Source organism: Lonchura striata, chromosome 7 (assembly GCF_050655825.1).
Source record: "Lonchura striata isolate lonStrDom1 chromosome 7, ASM5065582v1, whole genome shotgun sequence".
NCBI lineage: Eukaryota > Metazoa > Chordata > Aves > Passeriformes > Estrildidae > Lonchura > Lonchura striata.
In genome coordinates, this window is record NC_140709.1 from 29009702 (window position 1) to 29032297 (window position 22596).

The window sequence follows — 22596 nt, forward strand, 5'->3', positions numbered from 1 at the left end:
AGTGCAAGTCTTTCCTCTCATCTCTAGACATCCCTCCTGCCACCCCACTGCTCTGTGGGAGTGTGCAGCCAGCTGCAGGTTTAAAAACAGCCTGGGGCTCTGGTTTGTGTCAAATTCAATACAGAAGGCAAGATTATAGTTACCCACTGGGAAAAAAAAAACAAACCCAAAACTCCAGAGCTTTGTCCTTTGAAAGCGTGAGGGATAGGAATCTCTGTCTTGGGGACACTTCAGTGTCAAGCAACCCCAGGCTCACCAGGAGGAGTCCACGTGGGCCTGGAAAAACCTGGATGCCCTCTATCCTTTGGTTTGTAGTAATGATATGTAAATGATTGCTAGCAAGAGGATCTATTACATCAAAAACTGTGTTTTTCTTCTTCAAAAGCTCATGTAAAGACTAGAGAAATGTTGAATCTATCTTTCATTCAGAATAACTAACATTTTTCTTTTTAAGTTTTCCACTATGAGACATATCTCAGAAATATTGTGTGATTATTCTTAGCATCTGATAATGGATGTATGGATAGCTAATTATCCTGTTAAATCATATGATATCACTCTTGTTTCATGACTGAATGATGTATGTGTCCTTAAGTAGGTAATACAGGAGTATTTCTAAATGACAAAATTTGTTTTGACAAATCCTGGAGCCTGAAACCTTAAATTCTCCTAATTCCCCTGTGGCAGCCCATATTTAAGACTCATTTTCCCTCTTTTGTATTTACTTTCAATGGCTAGAAAGAAAATATTTTTCAGAAGATTATCTTCTCTAGTCTAATGAACATCTACATGTTTATTTATGACTGTATTTATTTGTTTTAATAGCATAAATAGGTAACATTATTGTTATTGGATAAATATTGTGTGGAAGTGTATTTCCAGTCACATTATTCTCATTTATAGGTTAGAGAAGGAATCTTCTGTGAACTTCATGCAAAATTTGTTTTCAGCTTCTATTTAAGTGAAAATCCTTGCCAAGAAATCTTGTCAGTAAAATATCAGGGAAATTTTATTTGCTGTAGTATATTGAACCATATGAAAATATAATCCTACTTGTGAACTTTAAAGAGCAACCCCTCAATGAATAGGGGCTTTCCTTAAAAACAAACCCCACCTAAGCTGTTCTCCAGGCGCTGCAATGCTCAGGTACTGCAAAGCAGGTTGGATATCTGTGTGCAGATACAACAGGTTGGCACAGGGAGTGAGGTTCCCCAGGGTCTCATCTGGACCTGACACAAAGATGGAGCAAGGAAAGCAGGTGAGGGATCCAGCACTGTATTAACTCAGAGTTTTACTGCCTGTGATGGTGCTACCTGGGGGCAATTTTTTCCTGTTTTGGCAGATTTTTTCCAAATTTCAATCTTCAGATATCTCCTTTTCCTTCCCACAAGTAGCAGAGATGATCAGCTGAGTTCTACAGCCTTAGTCCTGTCAGGTAAATTGCCACAGCTGCACCACTTTTTGCTAAAGTCAGGGCTGGAGATCTTGACCCAAAGCTCCAGCTCATTTCTCTCTTGCTAGCGAGGATGGAGCCCTGCCCTACTTGCCAGCTATGGATTTCCTCCCTGATTAGAAACAATATCTAATGCAATTTAAATCTGACACTGGGGTGGTGTCACGAGACAGAGAGACATTCCTCAGTACATTAGAAGGAGGAGCTGGGTGAGCCAGAGAAGAAATTAGCCTGCTTTAATTTAGGGCTGGGTATGCACACTGCACCAACAGCTCAGTATGCTCAGAGAGTCAAAGAGATTAAAGGCAGAGATTTATTGCCAAGATGCAGGATTTAAGCACAGTGGATATGTGTTTATGTTTTACACCTCTAACCTTGCCTCTGTTGTGCAGACTTTAAAATTGCACTAATGAGAAGAGGTTGTGTGTGGGTATCTTCAGGTAAAAAATGGAGGACTTAGGAAATTTAAAAGACAGAAAAAATGAAGAGTAAGAAGAGTCCTTCTACCACTCAAGGAATTTTTCAAGACCTTTCTGCTATTTGATGGATTATAGTTTTCTACAACACATTGTTAGGAGAATGTCATAAAACATAGATTAATGACTGCATTTTCATGCTTTTGATGTGCCATTTAATGAGGCGTATTCCCTTTCATACTCAACATCAAAAAGACCACTGCTGGAATTCTTCACGTAGACATCAAAAAAGTTTTTGTGTTAACAGGTATAATCACCTAGGCAAGAGAATGCTGCTTTTATACCCACTGTTGGGCAGCTGATTTGATATAGACAGTCTAGTACAAGTGTTTACTCACTAGAGTAATTGAAATTATATGTGTGGGTTCTGCAGCTCGAGCCCACTCTGCTGCCCAACCCCAAATGAAATTGAATAAGGTCTCCCTCTCTGTAAGTTAGATCAAGTTTGAAATTTAAAGAGTTTTAAGCTTGTACAGAATGCTCTTACTTTACAGAATTTGTAACATTAATTTAAATCAATATTCTCTTTAAAGGGTCCTACTTTTAACAATTCCAGATTTTATGATTGTCTATAAAGTGAATAAAATGATTCTGAAAGCACTTGTTAAGTGGTATGTTGAAAAGATATCCAGCTTTTCATAGCACTGGAATTGCTTCTGCAGTTAACTATGATTTTTAAAAAACAATCATACCACGGGTATCTTGAACAAGTTTGGGCTTGCAGAAAAAATTACGTCCTAGAAAGACAAATCCTCCTAGATATACCAAATCTGGCTCTGCTGTTGAAATTATTTCATTTCACTCAAAAACCATGAGCATATTGGTTTTTCCTTTCAGACAATTTTTTTTTTTTTTATCACTGATTGTGCCCTTGTGTTGGTCCAGTAACCTATCACTGTTGGTAGAACTTGGAGAAACCTCCTTCCTTCAAAGTATTTGTTCCCACTGCCTTTGAGCAGGTTTTTGCCTGTTGGTTGGCTACAAGTGCAAGTTTGGTTTTTCACACAACTTAGCAGTGGGGGTTCTGGTACAGAGCCCTCTGTGGCTCAGGCTCCCACCCAGCCAGGCACTGGCTTGGACTGGCTGCCAAGTTTGCTGCCACGACACTTTTATTCCCTGCCATGTCTAAGGGCTTCAATATGGTTTGAACAAGTGTCCCAGTAGATAGCAGTGTTGCCTAAAAGTGCTGGGGATTTGTATGAAGAAAGCTTTCTACTACATATTCCTAAAATTTATGCGATACCTTAAGACTATTCATTCAAACACAATATAGGCAAATTGCAGGATGTCTCCCAAAATATAAGCTGTAACAAATGTGGATTTCGACATTCATTCCTACACATTTCTGCATTTAATCAACCTGTTCTTCTCTATGCCACCCAATCATTTAGTGCTTAAATTCTAAAGACATTTTACAAGACCTGTAGAATTGTTTTTTAAAATATAATGAGAGAGAAAGCTCTGTTTTGTTTCAGTAAAAAACAAATTCAAACAATGCTCTCTAGTTCTCTTTATAATGATTGGATATGCAAAAGCTGGTTTTAAATTCTGTTACTCATCTCCAGGAGCAGGCTCACAGGAGGTTACTCATCTCCAGGAGCAGGCTCACAGGAGAGCTTCACCCAATGTTTTGCAGATACATCATTTTTCTGAACAAAGGTGAAGTTGGTTTGCATAGAGCTGCGTGCAAGTGAATAAGCACAGCCACCAGCACTGCTATGCAATTTGTTCTTGCTCTTGCTCCAGGAGACAGCACAAACGTTTTGCTTTCTTTTTTAACAAATATTGGGATTATATTAATACATGCCTATTTGTCCCTGACTTATTGCTCACCTCTAAGCATAGCTTCAGGTCCTAAATTTAACTATTGCTTTCCCAAGGTGGTAATAGGAAGCTGGTGTATGTCCAAAAAATGTCTCAGGTCTATTTATGAGCAAACCATACTCATATGGTTGCTCATAAGGTTGCTTTGGAAATTTTTCCCCAATTTTCTTAATTTTATTATCAACAAGTTCTCTTGCCATGACAATGTCTATATATATATATACCTTCTATGTATATATCTATATATCTATACACATTAACTCTTATATGTGTATATATATATATATATATATAAATTTAATATATGAAATCCTAAAATTTTACACTGAGAACTAATGCTATCCACATTGTTTGAAGATTTGAGCTAGAAGTCCATTCTTCCCACAGACCTTAGAGTGACAGGTGGCTTTGAAAGAATTTTTGAATATATCTTTGGAGATTTAAAAATTGTTTTATTCCAGAAGGCAAATATACAGTAGCTTCTCCTGTGAAGCTTATCTTTCAATTGGTAATAAATAGCGTATGGCTCAGGGATTTTTGATCTAGTTTGGCCTATCCATTCTGCTATACCTGAATGGATTGCTTTAATGTGCTATTGAGATGAGCTCCCACTCTGGAAGGTCATTAAATGGTAATGAATTACCAGCTTTTCTTATCCTGAGCTGGAGCCCAGCAGCTCTCTCAGACTGCAGTGCCATCACCAGGGATCTGCAGGGAGAGGCTGGGGGAGCATTTCAGTGAGGGGATTTTTTTTTTTTTTTTTTTTTTTTTTGAGATACTCTCCTTCCCACATCCTCAAAATTTTATTTACTTTTTAACAAAGACCCTATATGAATACTATCTGGGTAAAAGTGATTTAAGAGAGAAACAGAGTTTTTGCTTTGTTGCTTTTTTTTCCCTAAAATATATAACAATCATAAAGAACAACCAAATATAGTTGTTCTAAGCTGTATCTAATGACCTCTAATTGAAAACTTTGTGTACCCCATGTCTCCCTTTCTAAGTATAAATGGATATTTAGTGAATAAGATGTCTGACCTGAACTGAAATGAAAATTAAAGTGAATCTTGGTGAGCCAGGGCCCTGTATTGTATATTGATTGAAGTTTTTCATTGTTTGATAGCTTCTATTTCAGGATAAATATTTATCCTCAAAGAAAAAATTAAATTACCTATTTATTTCTTCTTCAGGGCAATATGTGTCCTGAAGAAGTGACTCTGTGGTGTTAAGAAATGCCAGCTAATAGATGGCATAGAAAACTGAAGATGAGCTACGCGTGAATTTCTTTCACACAGAACTCTTCAAATGCTGGCAGTAACACAATCATTCTGATAAATAAGCCAAAGAGTAATTACTGAGCATTGGGATGGTTAGCTACCACCTGAAGGCATAATTCTACAAGACAAATGCACATGGACTTTGACAACAGATAAGATTTCTGATTTCCTACACAGCAGAAAACTCTCCCTACTTTACCACTTTACAATAACATTACTTGTTTGATTATCATCATTCATCTTATGCATTATACAGAAAAGTAGTTCCAGTGCAGGTAAAATATCCTTGAAATTACCCACTCTTTCTTTTTTTATAAGTAAAAGCTCTTTGTCCTTATACTCTCCTCTTATACAAAATCCTTTCAGTCTGAGGCATGGGCCAGGTAAGCCTTAGGACTCACTCTCAAGTCCAAAGGAAATTTCTGTGCGTGATCTATCTTATTATAAGGGAGAAACTGAGCTGGGCTGCAGACATCTCACCAAAGCTGAAATTCATCAGGCTTCTTCTATTCTGAGTTAAGCTACTGTATCTGATTTAGAAAATGAGCTGGAGGAAAAAAAATTGTGTTTGGCTCATTCAGATACCACCTATAAATATAGTTAATTTTATACAGGTTAAGCATGGTTGTAAGGTGCGAGGAAAGTACATGATGCATAAAGCAGTCCTTGCAGAAAATAATTCTACAGTAAATTGTACTTTTGCTTGTAATGAAGCCATATATAAACTACACAATGAGGCAAGTCATGCCCATATTGAACCATTGAGTAGCGTGCCAAACCTGCGATTATTACCTCATTTTTCTTGATTCCCTTATTTCCCACATAATTCTCTTGTTTTCCACTTTAAAAATGTTATTTTCTCTACAAAGCTCATGAAGGTCAAGAAAAATATTACTATCAGTATATACTGTGAATAGACTGAATTTTTTATCTTGTCCTTTCAGTCTCACAGAGTTACAGCAGGATCAACTTTTCAAGACACACAGATCTTGAAACTGAGAGCACTCATCAGAAGCTTGGTTTGACAAGCAGGTAGAATCTGCATTTTCACTTCTGCTTTCTCTCTGCTGGTGGTAGCTTCCAGAAAACTTGAATATGAGGTTTATTATCCAACCTAAGGAGCTGAATGCATTGACACTCTCCAATTCCATTCTGTCTCATTTCATGAGAATGAGTCAGGCCTTAAGCAAAGGAGAGGGGAAAGGGCTGGTCACTGCAGCCACTTTACAGCTGTTCCTGGTAAACTCAGCTCATCCTTGCAGCTATAAGCTTGGGGTTCATAATGTCATGTGCTTGTTTATGTAACAAAGATTAAAGGCACATTTTAACAGACATTTGCTTCCTAAACTTGCTTATTAAAAGGAAACAATGACTTTGTTTTTTTTTTTTTTTTTCCAGGTGATGGTTTAACATTATGGGAATCACCACAATGAGCAATCTGAGCAGGTGCTTAGCTTCATTACCCTGTATTAGGAAATGTAAAGGCATGATATATAAAAATGAATCTCTGGTGTCATGTAATTTCTCGTAAATGCAAAATAACTCCCCTCCACTCAGTTAAGCTTAGCCAAAATTAAATTAGCACAAATGAGGTCAGAATCAGACCCAGAGATTATTCAATATATTGAAGAAGAGATAGTGGAGTGTTTAACTTGTCATTTACTTAATTTTGTGTTTCCCCAAACTACTCTTATTGGCATCAAGTACACTGAATATATTTTAAATATAAATTATGAACCTGAGTACACTTCATCTGTGTAAGCCATGAGTGTGAACTTGCTTTCATTGCTAGGACTGAAATTAGCAAGGTATTTAAATAAAGGAAAAATGATTATAGGATTACCAAAGAAAACAATAGCAAAATATGCACAGCTAGAAGACCCCAAATTAAGGAGTGTACAAAAGCAACAGGTACTGAGACCCCAAGTAATTGTTGTTACAGCAATGTGCATGCTGAAAGGATATTCTCTATCTAACATCATAAATCCAAAACCAAACTATCTTCTTGCTAAACTACCTTCAAAGACAATAACTCTTATAATTTTTGATGTAAAAAAGAGCAGTACAGGAGCTAATACTCTTAGATTTGGTCTTAGTTTCAGTGTGTCTGTAGGAATGTTCTTGATTATTGTTTGCTTGAATAGAAATTTCTATTAAACACAAGGACATAGCTGACACACAAAATTCACATTTATAAATAGTTTCTTATTTCCACAAATTCCAACAATCCTTGGAAGAACTCTGGCCTCAAACTTCTAGCCATGCAAATAATTGTTTTTCTGTGGTGATTGGAAGCCTCAACACATTTTGCTGTTTTTTAATGAGAAACTGTTTCCAAATTAAGGATTCTTGCTCAGAATTTGTGCCTGCACTTTGTGCTTTCCAAGAAATTAATCTTAATAAGAAAAAATCAAGTAAATGTACATGTGCTTCAAAATACATGTAGTTTAAAAGCTGTGAAGATTTTTCATGTGAAAAGCTGCAGCTCAAATTAATTTGACACATTAAAATGTTTGCTATCACTTTCCCTGTCCAGAACTGCTTGGGCAAGATGGTGTAGACAGAATAATGTTTCTCTTAAAATGAGGTTTTGACTGCATAGATGCCAGGGCAGCCTCACACAAGGCTGTTTTTATCTTTTACTGTGGTGACAAGGTGCTAGTCCGATTGCTGTAATTAGGGATTCAACACATTCTAATCTTGGAAAGCAAACAGCACTCCTAGTGCAAACTTTCACTCAGGGAAAAAAAGAAACAAACCACACTGAGCTATAATTCCCAGAAGTTTGAGAGAGAACATTTTAAAGCTGGCAGAGCAGAGATAAATGAAGAGAAATGGAAATACTTTGAAAGTATGTTTCAAGCAAAACATTTCAAAGTGCTACCAATAGAAAACCAATGAAATCTTCCATTACCGCATTACTTCACAGTTGTAAACCTGTGCATATAATTTTTCTTAAAAAAACTCAGTCTCTTCTGGGGAGTCACCACCCAGTCTCAGCAGCAGCTGTCTGGGAGTTCAAGAATTTGGGGGACAAATAAAGGAAATCCTGCAGCTGCTGACTCACACAAAGGTGTGACTTCACACAAAGGTAATTGCAGATGACCTGAGCAAGATCCTTTCTTGAACTAATTCAGGAAAAGTCACAGAAATGCCCTGAGACAGGTTCTGTTTCTCACTGTGACAGCTGGTAGAACAAAGTTAACTATCTCTTGGGTTTTAAGCCATCGGTGAAAGGAAAAGCAATGTCCAGCAAAATATGTGTACCTCTGGCCAATCAGCAGTGAGAAGATGGTATCTGAAAATATGAGAGAGCTAGTCTAAAGAACAGTCTGCAAGGTGGGTGGAGGAAAGTCCTCTAATTAGGGCAGACACACTGACTTTTGGAAAAAAAAATGGTCAGGTCCCATTTTGTCCTCAATTGCTGTGTGGCTTTGTGCAAGGGCAAGGTCTTTCAAAGGAGATCAGCCAGCAGCACAAAAACTACTAGTTTGGGAAATCATAAATAATGCAAAAAGCATTGCCAGAGAGTTTTTATTTTTCGTAAGTCCCCACAACTGATAGGGTTATCTCCTCCAAGCCTGCTTTCACAGTTAAGCACAATGATGTTCAGGAATAGTAGAGGAAAAGCAGCACTCTTCACACAAGATGCACTTCTAGATTCCTCTAACTACCCTCACAGTAAAACTTCATACACATCAGCCAAGAATTCATTCTTCTGTTTTCTTAGAGAAATTATGGATTCAAAAGAACTAGTTCAGCTAGGGTACTGATTGGGTATTTTGGAATCTTTGAAACGATAATCTAAAACCATCAAAAATACAGGCTTCCTCTAAAAAAATAGTATGATCACAATACTAATGGTTCAGGGGCAAAAAATAGCTGGATTCTGCAGATGAGTGTAATTTTTGCATGCATTATCCAGAGACCCTCTATCTTACGAAAATGTCTTTGCAAAGCCAAAATGAAGTTAGGAATTTTCCTTGGCAGTTCAGAAGTGCTTGAAGCTACTGCCTCCATTAGCACACAAAAGCTGAAAAAAATAAAAGCAGGGGGCATAGTAACATATTTTGTGGACCAGACAGCTGTTAGCATTGCATAGGTACCCTTGATGTTGCTTTCCAAACCCAGTTGTCAGCACATGGTCCTGAATGTTGCAAAACACAGAATCGTGGAATTGCCTGGGTGGGAAGGGATTTTAAAGGACACATATTCCATCTAATTCTAACTCCTGACATGGGCAAGGATGCCACACTCTAGACCAGGTTACTCGTGGCCCCATCCGACCTGAACTGGAACAAATCTCTTTGTGTATTAACAAGTTCCTCCCTCTTCAGCATGTGGGGAAAACAAGGTACAAATCTCACTTTTATGGATCTTAGATTTCACAATATTGAGGGCAACACCTTGAAAATCCCACGGAGACAGTTGCCAGTTCCTGATTTCCCCAAGGTGAAGACACACTGCACCTAGGGTATTTATTGAGACCTTTTGCCTCAGGGTAGGATTTAGCACCATCCTTTTAAGATGAAGGCAACTGCATAAAGGTAAATTTCCTCCCGGATTTAGAACTAACTTGATGAAGGGAATTATTGATTACTGATGAAATGCTAATACCATGCTAAATGTAATTTATTCAAGAGGTAGCTGTGCTGTTAATGAACAGAAACATTACTATGCCTGAAATTTACTGGATGATGTAAAAAGTAAAGTGTATTCTCAAGGTGGTTTTTACAAAGTACTTGAAGATTTTTTTTTAGTCAAAATTGTAGATGAAAATTCAGGGCTGCCATTTTTAGTACTGTATTGTTCCAAATTCTTTATTTGGTTGGAACACAGGAAAGAAGTAGCATTGCCAACAGGCTGTTTAGTGATCTGCCTGGTGTGGGGCCATGCACAGAGCCTGGGGCAGGGGTTGGGGTGCACTCCCTGAGAGCCCTGGGATGGGACTGGGATCCCAAATCCTGGGATGTGAGCTGTGCAAGGGGATGAAGCCAGCCTTGAAAGGGAGAGAAGAACAGCTGACTTGCTGACAATGTGGTTTTCAGGGGAAACGTGTAGGTTCTGTGAGAACCACAAAACAGCCAAAGGGAGCTCAGAAAGGTCGGGGAACTTGAGGAAGCAAAGTCAACCCTTCTCTGTGGTACTAAAACTTTACATGGAAATTTTTGCAGATTACTTTTACCTCTCTGAAAATAGAAGCTGATAATGAAACTGTGGACTTGAATTTAATGATCCTAGTGTGAAAGGGCACCTATAAAATGATTTTTCCTTTTGTTGGCTGCTTCTAACTAACAGTTTAGAAAAACATAAACACTTGACAGCAACAAAAGACAGGGGTTTTTTTTCCCCTGACCTGAATATAGTAATTGCTACATTTATTTTATTATTCTCTTTTTGGAAAAAAAAAGAAAATAAAATCGATGATGAGCAGAGCAGAGGGCATTTGGAGCCAAAAAAGATAAGTGACAGATGGTCACTGAATGACCACACAAAGTCATAACATCAGAGACCCTGGAAAGGACTCTGGTCCAAGCAATGAGTAACATGGCATAGTTTCCTAAACTTAAATAGGTACTTTTGAAGCATAACTCTAAAATCACCCTGAAGTATTTTTAAAACTCCTCAATATTGTGCCTGTGGGGGGAAGCTATTTTTTGTGTGTTGGCAATGATTTCAGGAGTGAATTTTGGCAAGCTCAGCTGAGTTCCCTCACTGCACAGTATATAATAATGTTCATGATTATTATATCAAATACTATCCATTTTGTGCAGAATTAAATTTGATCTAATTTTGAAATGAATTCAAACTCCTAATACCCAGGTGCATCCTAGAATCAGATTTTTCTTGGTAATTAGTCCATGACTCCTTGATGGTTAATTTTTAAAATTTTGTGCAAAACTCTTATTGCATTTTACATTACTGCTTTTTGTATTGAAAATATTTAACAAAGCAACAAATGGATCCTCTATTCTACTTTTTTGTTAGAGTCCAAGAAACCACAGCGATGGACCACAAAGATTTCCCAAGCTGGCTCAGTGCTTTGCTCCTGAAGAAGCTGAATACCTTTCCAATCTCCAGGGCTGAAGCTCTGGAGAGTCTTGAGTGTTAAAAGTTTCTAATCTTTTATTCTGCTTCACTTATCTGGCAATACATATTCATGAGAAAGGTCATTATAGCAGCACCCAGTAGTGTGGTTCCAGTTTAGAGCAGCGGCACTCGGCGCTCAACAACCAAACCCACAGAAGCTCAGCAGGCAGGAGAAAGCAATATTCTGAAACCTAATGAAACCTAAAAAGTTTTCACCTACATTATTGGGCTACCAGGGGGAAAAGAGCTTTTGAACTTGTGTCTGCCCTCCTAGAGACTTTTAAAAGGCATTTTGCCCTGAGAGTGCTCTGGCAGGTGCTGCATACCTGTATTTTTCAACTGCCAGTGGAGTGCTGCACAGGGCAAGGAGGGACAGTGGGACAAATCTCATGGATCCAAAGAGCCTGGACACCAAATTTCAGAGAAGAGTGGGCTGAAAAATTGTGCAAGGATCAGCTTTGCTCGTCTACAGCTGTGGTCTGTGACCACTCCAGATGTTGGTAACAAACTTGGGGACACCAAAAAAAATTTTGGCCTAAGAAAAACTAGCAGCTAAATGAACTTTGAGTAATAATTAGATGCAGAGCTGAGATTTTAGAGGAAGCTCCTGGAAACTCCCTCAGGTCACCTGAGCTTGAAGGAGCTCTGCATGTACTGGGGCTACCCCAATCCTGTCCACTGGCCCCAAACACAAGCACATCCAAATGCAACATTACAGTATCCCTCCTGTAAATGACACTTTTTTCCTCAAATACCCCAAAAAAACAGCTACCTTTCAGTTCCCTGCCTCACATCACTCTATTTGTACTCTCAGTGCAGAAAAAACCCAATTTTTCAAGTGATTTATAGTTTCATGATGGTAAAATTCTATGCAGATTACTTAAAGACTAATATATACTAGATAAAATGTTTGTAGCATTCAAACAGGCACTTTTTAATATTTCAATTAAGCATTTAATTCAAATTGCTTTATCATTACTTATATCAATATCAATGTATCTAGCTGTAGGTGTGTTTGGATGTGTGGGTGGCAGTAAATGTATGTGTGTTTCAATACCACAAACTAAATATTAATTTCTTATCAACTGTTTTGCCAAAGTATTAGTTTGACTTGTTAGATTCAAGTGCCCATGAATGTATGATAGTCAAAAAACAACAGGGTGAGACAAAGGAGGACATTCCTACCCCAAGCTCTGAGAAGACCATTTCCTCCCATTCTCACATATCTGTGCCTCAACAGGAGGAACATCTAATGCTGCAACACATTTTTCCTGCAGGTAGCTACAGAAGCAAGTGAAAAGTGAAAGAAAAACAAAACAAAAAAAAAAAGGCAATGAGTCCCTTGCTAGCTGTCTAGGGCTACTAGGGTGTGAGTGGAGATCCCATTCCCACTGTCTTTCTAGAACCTGGCAGCTTCTGGAGGAATCCTGCCCCAAGTTGGTGTCTAGCTCTCATTTTGGAATGGAGGATCAGGTCTGGGTCCTGATTGTTTTTTCCTCTCTTTACTGTCAGCTTTTATCTTCCCTGCTCTGTGGGATTGGCTGCCTCTGCACTGCAGTCAGGGTCCCCCACCTTTTACCTCAGCAATTGCAAGGTAAGGTTTTATTGTATCCCTGTCACTGCTGTGGTCCTGGAGACAGTTTCTGTACCTTCCCTCACTTACCTGTATGCTTCCTGTGACACTGATCTGAAAGATTGTTTCTTCCCCTCTGAACATCTCCTTCCCTGCTCTTGACTGTGCCTGACACGTCTACCCTTGGCCTTGAACCCACCCCAGGCATTGACCAGCTCACTGCAGGGTTACCTGGACTGCATCTGGAACCTCCCTACCAGCCTTGTGGCAACCTAATTTTTGGTGTTTTTGAAGGAAGAAGTGATTTTCCACAGCTCAGATAGCTTTTATCAGAATATTCTTAATATTAAACAATGATGCCGTTCAACGAGTTAAAACTACCACCCTCTAGAGACTATTCAAAATTCAGTAACCTTGGCAACAAAATAAAAAGCAATTCTGATTTAGTTGTTTCAAATGGGGAACATACACCCTTACATATGTGAACATATTGTTAACAGATTGGTTTATGTTGTTCCTATTTTCCTAATTGTATGGCTTCCTTAAACATTCCAGTATTGGAAAATACCACATTTTATTAATCTAAAATTTGTCCTATATCACAGAACATCACCTGATCAGGGAAAAAAATCAAACACATCTCTCTGGAACAGAGTCAGAAAATGGTGCAGGTGCCTACAGACGTTCTTGTCAACTGGCTATAAACAGGAAACAGCAGTATGCACTCAGGTGATTTTTCCAGGCAAACTGAGTAGTCACTCATTATTTTCATATCTTATTTTTTGAAGCGTCTCTAAACTTGCTCTATCCCCTACAGAGGTATGCATTTCAGAGTAGGAATCAAAAAAGGAACATTTCCTTCAAATCTGAAACTTCATGTAGCTCCAGAAGATGAGCTGTGTGCTAAGAGACAGGCTGGTGAGTGTGGACAGTGCTGCTAAACCTGCAAAAATCTGGGACAAATGGGAAAAGGTTGAGTGGCTCTGTGCCCCAGCACCCCCCAGGTCCCTGGTGCTCTGCACCTCCACAGGGATTCACAACAGAATTTGGCTTCCTGCGATTTTCTTTTTGCTAATTATACCAAAATCATACCCTCATTCACTTAGGAGGCTTGAGGCAATAAGCTCAGGCCATCTAACAGCAAACTGCTAAAAGTGCTGTATGTTTTCTTTATTTAAGTTTGTGAAATAATTTGTTTCCCCAAGCTAGTGATAATATGGATTTGGAGCACAGCTTTCCCAGATTTATTTAAAAAAGGGTTACCATTTTTCTTCTAGCAGAAACAATCAGAGAAAAGAAAGCTATTCTCCTCCACACAATGGAAAGCAGGATTATAGAATAAATGCAAGGGAGATAAGAAAGGTGAATCAATTTAAATGACCTTTACTCAAGCTTCATTGAAACAAATGAATAAGAGGATTTATCTACCAGAAAATAAAGCGGAAATAAGAAAATAATGGCTAAACAGCAAGCTAAAGGAAAAGTTCTAATTATATTGAAAGAGATTTGCCAGGGTTTCTTAGTTTAAAATTAAAAACAGCTTAGAGTATGTTAAAACATGTATAGATTAAAGCTGAGCAAACATAATAAACCCACTTGGACAGCTAAGCTAGGAGTAGGATAGAATGCAGTGCTTGCAGCTGAGAAAGGGCTTTGCCTATTTGCACCATTAACTTTCTAAAATTTTGTCCTCCTACCTTATGGATCAGCTGTTTTAGAGATTAATTGGCTTGCTAATACCATAAAATCTTTTTTTTTTATTTCTCACATAGGACAGGAGCCTAAATAGTCCATTGCTAAGCTAGGCAAAAGAAGCACGTAAATGGAATTTTAATAGTTCCACAAGCAATAGCTGTGGTGCTGAAGGTCCCAAGTGTTGGCTAAGCCCTGTCCTGGTGCACAGGGTCCTCAGCCTGACATTGGCCTGGCTGTGCCAAGCAGAGGCATCCCTGGGGTAGTGCCAAGTGTGCAAATCCCTGCTCTGCAGAGCTGCTGGGTGCCAGCCAGCACCCATACCCAAGCAGCTCCCTCCCAGAGCCTTTGCTGCCCACAGCATCTGCCTTCCAGTGCTGGGCAGAACCTTATGTGGGTTGCTTGTTCCCCGTAAATTTTTTTTTTAATATTTGTAAAAAAAGACCCAAAATAAACAAACTGCATATGCAGTTTTTCTGGGAAAGAAAAAAAAGCCTTTTTTTTTTTTTTTTTGTTTGCTTAGCTTAAATCTTAAATCTTTGCCTCCTTTTGATATGACAATCAACCAACTAAGACCATTAATTACATGGTGATAAATTTCCTTCAAGTGCACAGATACCAGGGTAATAGGTTTAAGCAAAGTCATGGAATTTGGCAGCTTTCCTTTCCTAGCAAGATTATGTCAGTGCTCCTAAATCCATTGATCCAGTGAGACAGTAATTAGTTAATTTAATGAGAATCAAAGGATTTTAGCCTGCAGAATTTACAGTGCTAACAAGACAGGTTATTTTTGGAAACTATTTCCAATAAAAACGCTTCAATCAGCCAGCAAGAATATTGTCTCTTGATTAAAAACACGGAGCACTGTTTATCGCTATCACCACAGGGTTAGGCTATTGCTGGAAAAGATCCTGTGCTTACACTGGTTTTGGCTACTGTTAGAGTGCCTGTTTTGTTTTAAGAACAGTATTGTGAATCACCTTTGTGAGCATCTTCTTAGGGTGCAGCCATGTGCATGGCTGGTTCTGCTTGTTCTCGTTCCTTATTTTCCCCGCAGTGAGGAGATTTCTGCCGGTGCCTGATTGCCGTGCCTGCCAGGGGCAATACAGTGGGCAGGGAAAACAAGGCTCAACTGCAAAAGGCAGATTTGCTTGGCAGTGAGATATGCCCAAGAAATGCTGGTTTCAGCTGAGGGGCTCCACACAAGCATAACGTGCAGGAAAACTGTGTTGAGCTTGCACGGGCCTGGAGACTGCCTTTGCCATATCTCTAAAGAATGATTAATTGTTTTGAAGAGACATCCTAAGCTTGGCATTTAATTTAACTCTGCAGAGACCCAGCACTTCTGCTGTTAGCACAAGCAAGCAAAGAAAGCAAAACCATTTTGCAAAAGAACAAACCAAATAAAGCCAACCAGGAGCCAACTAAAGGAAAAATGCAACCCATGAGCCTCTGTTCACTCACACTTAGCCTGTGCTAAGCAGGCCCAGGTATAAAAGCATCTGAGGCAGACAGACTGCTGGACATCCCCCACATCCCCCCATTTTGGCTGTGCAAGGGACATCTGGAAAGAAAAGATTCTGTGGAGAAGTATCTCCTGCAACTGCAAGAAGTCAGGCCTAAGGTAGTGTCCACAAAATGTGAATTATTGGCAATGCCTACCTTTGCTTTTGTAGACCATGCTTGCAGCACGTGAGCTGTGAACGAAGGGGGGAATATTGCTCAATCTCTGGAATTGGCTCTAATTCTGGCTTTCACCACAATCTTCATGGCTCCTTTCATGCTCCACCATCCATATTGCAAACAGCCAGAACACTTCAGACAGCTCTAAGGGAGAAAGGAGAAGATGAGAAACATTTTGTGGCAAAACTTTCCTTACAATATAAATATTTAGAGGGGTATGATCTCCTGAGGTGTTTATTTAAAAGCAACTTCAATTTACAGGCAGCTCCAAAATCACTGCATAATATCTCCTTCATGGAATTAGTCAGTGTACCCATAAATATAACAAATTTTTCTCTTGTATTTCTCTTTGCTTACACAAAATAGACATCTGAGTATAAAAATATTGTGAATAAATTGGGGAATTAGTTGGCTGAGTACTTAAATGATTCCCCTACCAGAAAAATAAGAACTATTTAACTAAAAGAGTCAATGTCTTCTCTGAGGATGCTTTAAAAGATTATTTAAATCTTATAAATATTTAAAAATCTGCAGAGAAGTTAATGGATTTTTAAAGAAAAACAAAACAACAATGAGCAACAGCATCTTCTCTTCTACTAAACCAATTAAAGAGTAAATCCTGTGTTGTGACTGTATTTTGAAAATTACCTTGGTTGAACTAGATGGTATTTCTATTGAGATGCAGTCAGGATTTTGCTGAAAATAACACAGATGTTTTTCAGCTTAAACAGGTAAATCTCCTGCTACAGGAACATCACATGGCCTTCAAGGACCAAAGTGAGGATGCAGGTGTCCCATCCTTCCCTTGCTTTGCTGTAAATAGCTGGCCCTGGCCAGTGTCTGATTCCCACACTCATTTTACATGCCTGAAGACCAGACCCTCATGGTTTAAAAGAGTAGCCATCATATTTCTGAGGGGGTTAAAAAAGCAACTAAATCTGATTAACTTTGTAAACAAAACTACTCAGTGCAATCACTTGTTTCTCCCTTGTGGTAGTGACTGAGTGTGTTGGATATATAAAATTTGTTTTTACACAAATCCTTGGGCATTTAAAGGCAAGCACATATTCAAGCCTGTGGAGTGGTGATTGGTTAGATTGGGCCTCTCATGGTGTAACTTGTGAGGAAAGCTCCCCAATTCTACAAAATCTCAGCTCTGACAGAAGGAAAATAAATCCAAATACCTCTAACTTTTATCATTCAAAACCTCCTATTTCATTACCACCCTCTGTGCTAAACAAACATGTGCCACTTGGTAATTAAGCTTTATCATGAAGACAAAAACATCATTTGCACATATTTTAAGACAAAATAATGATCTGATTTCATTTACTTCACCACAAAGCTGGTGTGCACCATGTCTAAGTGAGAGAACAAATGTTACCATTATACTTGAATCTGTAGAAAGTTTGAAGTGATGTGAATAATGGGCGAGTGAGGGGATTTTTTTTTTTCTTTTCAATGCTCTGCTTTTTTCTCACTGAACACATTGACAAATGTTCAGATGAACCCTCAGCTGAAGGAGATTCTGCAGAAATACCGGCCCCCTAGCGACACTGTTACTATGCACGAGGACTACATAAAACCTTATTCCCCTAAAAGACCGTGTTTGAGGAGGAAATAAAATTTTATTTTATTTTAAAATAAAGATAAGGTTCATGAAAATGTTTCACATACCTCTAAATATACTGTAAACACAATCTGAATAGAGGCAGGATTCATAATATAAAGTCAGAATGACGACTGTGGCACAGAAGCAGATAACTAGAGGAACCAGAGATACAGATCTTTTCTGTGAAAGGCATGTTTCCACCACTATGAATTGGGAGAAACAGAGCATTTGATTTTGAGTCCAGAGAAACAGAAGTAAAGAAGACAATAGCATCCACAAAGGGGAGCTGCTGTAATAAGGGAGGACACGAGAATGGAGAAGGCTTTTGGCAGCCTAGTTATCACCCAGGAGAGACCTGGGCCTGCATAGAGAGGCGTGCCACAAAAGGCACTTCTGCAAGAAAGCAAAGGGAATAGGAGAGGAAAATTAATCTTTTCACTGGCCAGATGAAGGATGCACTCAGAACAATGTGCCTCCAGGAATAAATCCTCTTTCTCTTCTCTCAGCAGCTTACTCAGGAACCACAGAGCACTAATGATTGCAGTGAGTTAATGAATATGTGCTTATGAAGCATCCAGCATTTTTTTAAACTATGATTTATCTTCCAAACACTTGCTAAGGAAGAATCCTGTCACTATACATCTCTAAGCAAATTCTTTGAACACATTGTTTTAGTGACTGTATATATTCTTTTCATCGACCAAAGCTTTTGTGATTTGGTGGCCAGTGCAGTACAGGTCTCAGCACGCTTGTGAGAACAGCTCCTCTGAGATGCATAGGGTTGTATCCCTATACATTTGGTCACCAGAAACAAGGGGGTTCTTTCACTTCCAGCAGCACAAATGCACACAAAAAGCAGCCTGAGCTGCTGAGAACTTCACTGAGGGTCCTTCCATGCTGATATCCTGGGAAGAAAAACCCCAGCTCTGTTGCCCTCTATCACTGTGAAACTGGCAGGGCTCTGGCACTGACCAGCTGTAGTGCACAGTGAGTCATTTTGATATTCAGAAATGGCTCTTTTGCCCCCATATTTCCCATGGAAGCAGAGGTCTGAGTCCCAAATAGCTGTACTGTAGAACCCCAGCACTGCTGCCATCACCACTTGACAGGGACATGTGCCCAACAGGCTCACCAGCTTCAGCCACATCCTGGTAGAAGGAATAGGAGCAAGCCTTAGGAAAAATGTGGGCTTTTTTTTCCTGTCTAAAAATCACCTTTTCCAGCAGCAGGCTTTGTAACTTGTTTTACTTTTCCAGCTGAGCAGACCCAGTGCAGAGGCAGCCTAAGGTAGTGCTTTTCATTTTGTACACCCACATTCACAAGCCTCTCTCATTGTTCCTGCTTTCAACAGAAGTTACCAATTATGCTGCTTGTCGTACATGGCAACTGTTTACAAGAAAATTACGTTGTTTATATATTTTTCCTACAGTTAACAAATTATCTTAAATGTCAAGTTGCTTGATACAGAAATAAGCGGGCCTACTGTACGCTTTAAAGCACTACAATTGTTGGTAAATTGCACTCAGCACAGAATTATAGACATCACTCGGAAAGAAAATGCTTTCCCAAGGGATTCATCTGACATCATAAACTATGAAAATGAAGGCTTAACCATTTACAAATGTCAGCAGAACAAAACCACCCCATCTTTTGAGCACAATTAGTCACGTGCAGTTAACTGTTTAACACTTGCACTGTGTTGCTATTGATCTCTGATTGCTTTCATGAAATCAATTTGGTAGCTGTTCATTTATCATTAATTGTGCTGTGAGCTTCAGAAGGGATTGAGAGCATGAAGGAGGTTGGCTCACAGACTGGACCCAGCAGTTTTTGACATAATGAGTAAAAGTGAGCCACCTCTCTCATTCTGCACGTATGAACCACCCATACAATCATGCTTGTCATCACCAGTGTCTTCTGTGTCACTGTGGCAGCAGTTTTTATCAGCTAGGGTCATTAGGCACTGGAAAAAGCAGCATTCTCTGGTTTCATACAAAGGTGTTGCCAATCAGGGGCTGTGGCTGGCTTGCAGGAGCAGTTCAGGGCAGCAATGAGCCAGCACTCGCTCCTCTGCTCAGCCTCTGCTGCGTGGTAGGAGCATCAGCACAGCAAGTCCATCTCTCTCAGCTCCACAGGCAGGTTGGTGAATCCCAACAGCAGATAACACTCACCACCCCAGAAAGTTGGTGATGGTACAGTTGTTTCACTGACCAGTGCCTTTTCTCCTCAAGCTGATTCCCTGTTGGGAAGATACTGTGACCCACCTTGAAACCTGCCATACTACACGGCTGCATGTACGGTTACCACTTCCCTTCACTCTCCTAAGAGTCTTCCATAAAAATTCCAGCTCTGGTGGGTAAAAATGCCTCATTTCAATGCCCTTGTTTTCCTCCTGGAAGTAGGAGTCTCCTACTTCCATGCCTGGCACTTTACTTTCTAACACTGCACTGCTATATTGCAGCAGATGGAGAGTATGGCCTTTTCCATAAAGTAACAACTTGCTGGTATTTGGTATTCTGATATAAATCCTTGTTTTTTCCAGTACAATGGCAAATCATAAATATTTGCTCTGGTATTAATAATGAGTATCATTCTAATGTTTCAGAAGAGCCTCAGTGCTCTTGATTGTATTTACCCCATTTCAAAGGAGTAGCAAATGGGAGAGACGATTCACACAAAATTACACTGGCAAACCATAATCCATCCCTGTACCACATTTTAGTGGTGTCTTTCTGTGCCTTTCCAGCAGCAGATCATCAGCCACTGCAGAAGGAGCTTTACTATTCATTATGATGGTAATGTAGTATGATTTGCACTTCATACATATTACATATTTCAGATGGATAATAAGGGGAACAATGTAAATACCCAAAAAATGCATAATAAGTTATAATACCTAGACAGGGATTCCAGAAAGAGAAAGAAAAATATAGTTGTTGAGAAATATTTTGGGCAAATCTGAACCAACCAATCTTAACAAAACTGACTGCAGAAAGAGGAAATAGAACAGCCCCAAGAAGCATGACATTTCCAAGTACTTCCTTTCAACTAACTTGTGATTTAGAAGATGAGCGTTCTATGCAGACTGGCATTAGAAATGAGATTAAATTGGAAGGAGAGAAAATGTTCAAAATGAGAGAAAGATGAAAGAGATGCATGCATTAAAAACAGTGAACTGTCACTCAAGAGACAGTGACAGGACTATGAGAGATAAGTAGAAGGATTCTTTTCTTTTCCCCAATGACAGAACCACTTCAAGAATGTTTCACTATTTCTATTTACATTCATGTGTATTTGATCACTACAGACTATGATAAATGACAGTAGCAATGTTCTTCAGGTACAAGGACAGTCAGTGTTTATGAAGGAAGATTGGGCTACAGCATCCCAAAGTTCACAAATAGCTGATGACAATTGGATAGTCCCAGTCATGCCCCTGCACTCCATTAATGCCTTTTCTACAAAGTGAAGATTGTCTTTGTTATAGCTTCTTCTCTCTAAGCGTTTTATATGGGATACCAGCTCGTAGATCACATTTCATTATCTTTTATGGTAATGCTTGGGCCATATATCATATTCTCTAATAAATCTTAGCTTTGCCAGCCCAGCAGAGTATCATAATGTTACCTTTCAGAACACTGCTTTCAGCAGTAGATACACAGGGCTGCATCTTTCACGTGGGTTTTTTTGCAGTTTATCAAAATGAAACATGACATCTACTGTAAATGATATTCCCATTTAGTGCTTAATGATACATCTGCCTCCTCTCATCCACAAATTCTGATGGCTTGCTAAACAGATACTTTGTTTAGTGACAGCCCTGTATGCCAAACTGAGGTTCGTTATCTTCAGCCTATCAGCGATGGAAGCTGATGCAATCATGAGCTGGGACTATGAGCTAAAAACCTCAGATATTACAACAACAACAAAAAAACCCCACTTGCAAATACTGGATTTAACACCATGCTGACTTACAGCAAAAAAGATTAGCTTTAAAATTTGAGGTGCCATCAAGGACTGCTATTGTTTTCTGGTCTAAGGGTAAAAAATAAAAATGGTGCTCTGCCAACAATAACTTGACCAAGAAGCAACTACCATTGAGAGAGATAATAATATCTTCTCATTTGCTTCTGGTGTACTTGAATAGCAATGTGGACACATTCAGAATTTCATGGGATTTGGGGGCAACAGAGCATAGAAAAACCAGTTGCTGCAGCCCCAGTCTGTGCCCTGTTCCACAGCCTCTGGGCTGGTACCATTCCCTGCTGTCCAGTGGGCAGCAGGGCTCAGCATCCAACATCTAGGCAGTCAGTTGCCAAGGATTTTTTGACAGGCAGAACATGCAACTTACAGTAGACCTACAGCAAGGTGTAACTTTTGCAAGTTAAGCTAAAACCGGTTAAGTACAGTTTATTAATTTCTGTCTAAGTTAACTCTATATTTCTTTTTGTTTTTCTATTAGACTCTAGATTTTTTTCAAAGACATTTTCTGAACTTTGATAGAATCAGTGGATGTCTCAGTGGTGTAAATTAGCTCTTACCTCCACTGAGACAATAACCTGAAGAAGTGAAATATCCATGGTTTTGTTGTCAGGCATACTCAGTAAAAAAAAAAAAACAAAACACATTTATTTTGTGATTGTTACCCTGACTTTACATACATAAAAAAGAAAAGACCTCCACTCTCATCACTGGTTTTGGGCCAGGATAGTGCGTGGGAAGTGGGCATGGCCTTCTTTCTCCATTCCACTGACTCATCCTAGGGAGCTGATGGCTCTCTGGCCATCACTCACACACTTCTCTGACAATGCTTTAAGCTGTTACAGGCTGACCATCATCCCAGGCATCCCAGGGACATGGCCTTTTCAAAATAAAGTTGACTTCTGGATGACACTCCAAATGTTAAGATATCTGAG

The 22596-nt window shown here is 39.2% G+C and overlaps 1 long non-coding RNA gene across 1 annotated transcript in view; it reads right to left on the minus strand.

Annotated features, from left to right (window-relative positions):
- Nucleotides 1–22596, minus strand: part of LOC146766926 (uncharacterized) — a 95291-nt gene that overhangs the window by 33480 nt on the left and 39215 nt on the right. Inside the window, exon 2 of the long non-coding RNA XR_014956775.1 lies at nucleotides 16048–16212. This is a non-coding gene — a long non-coding RNA (uncharacterized LOC146766926). The remainder of the gene's footprint in view (nucleotides 1–16047; nucleotides 16213–22596) is intronic.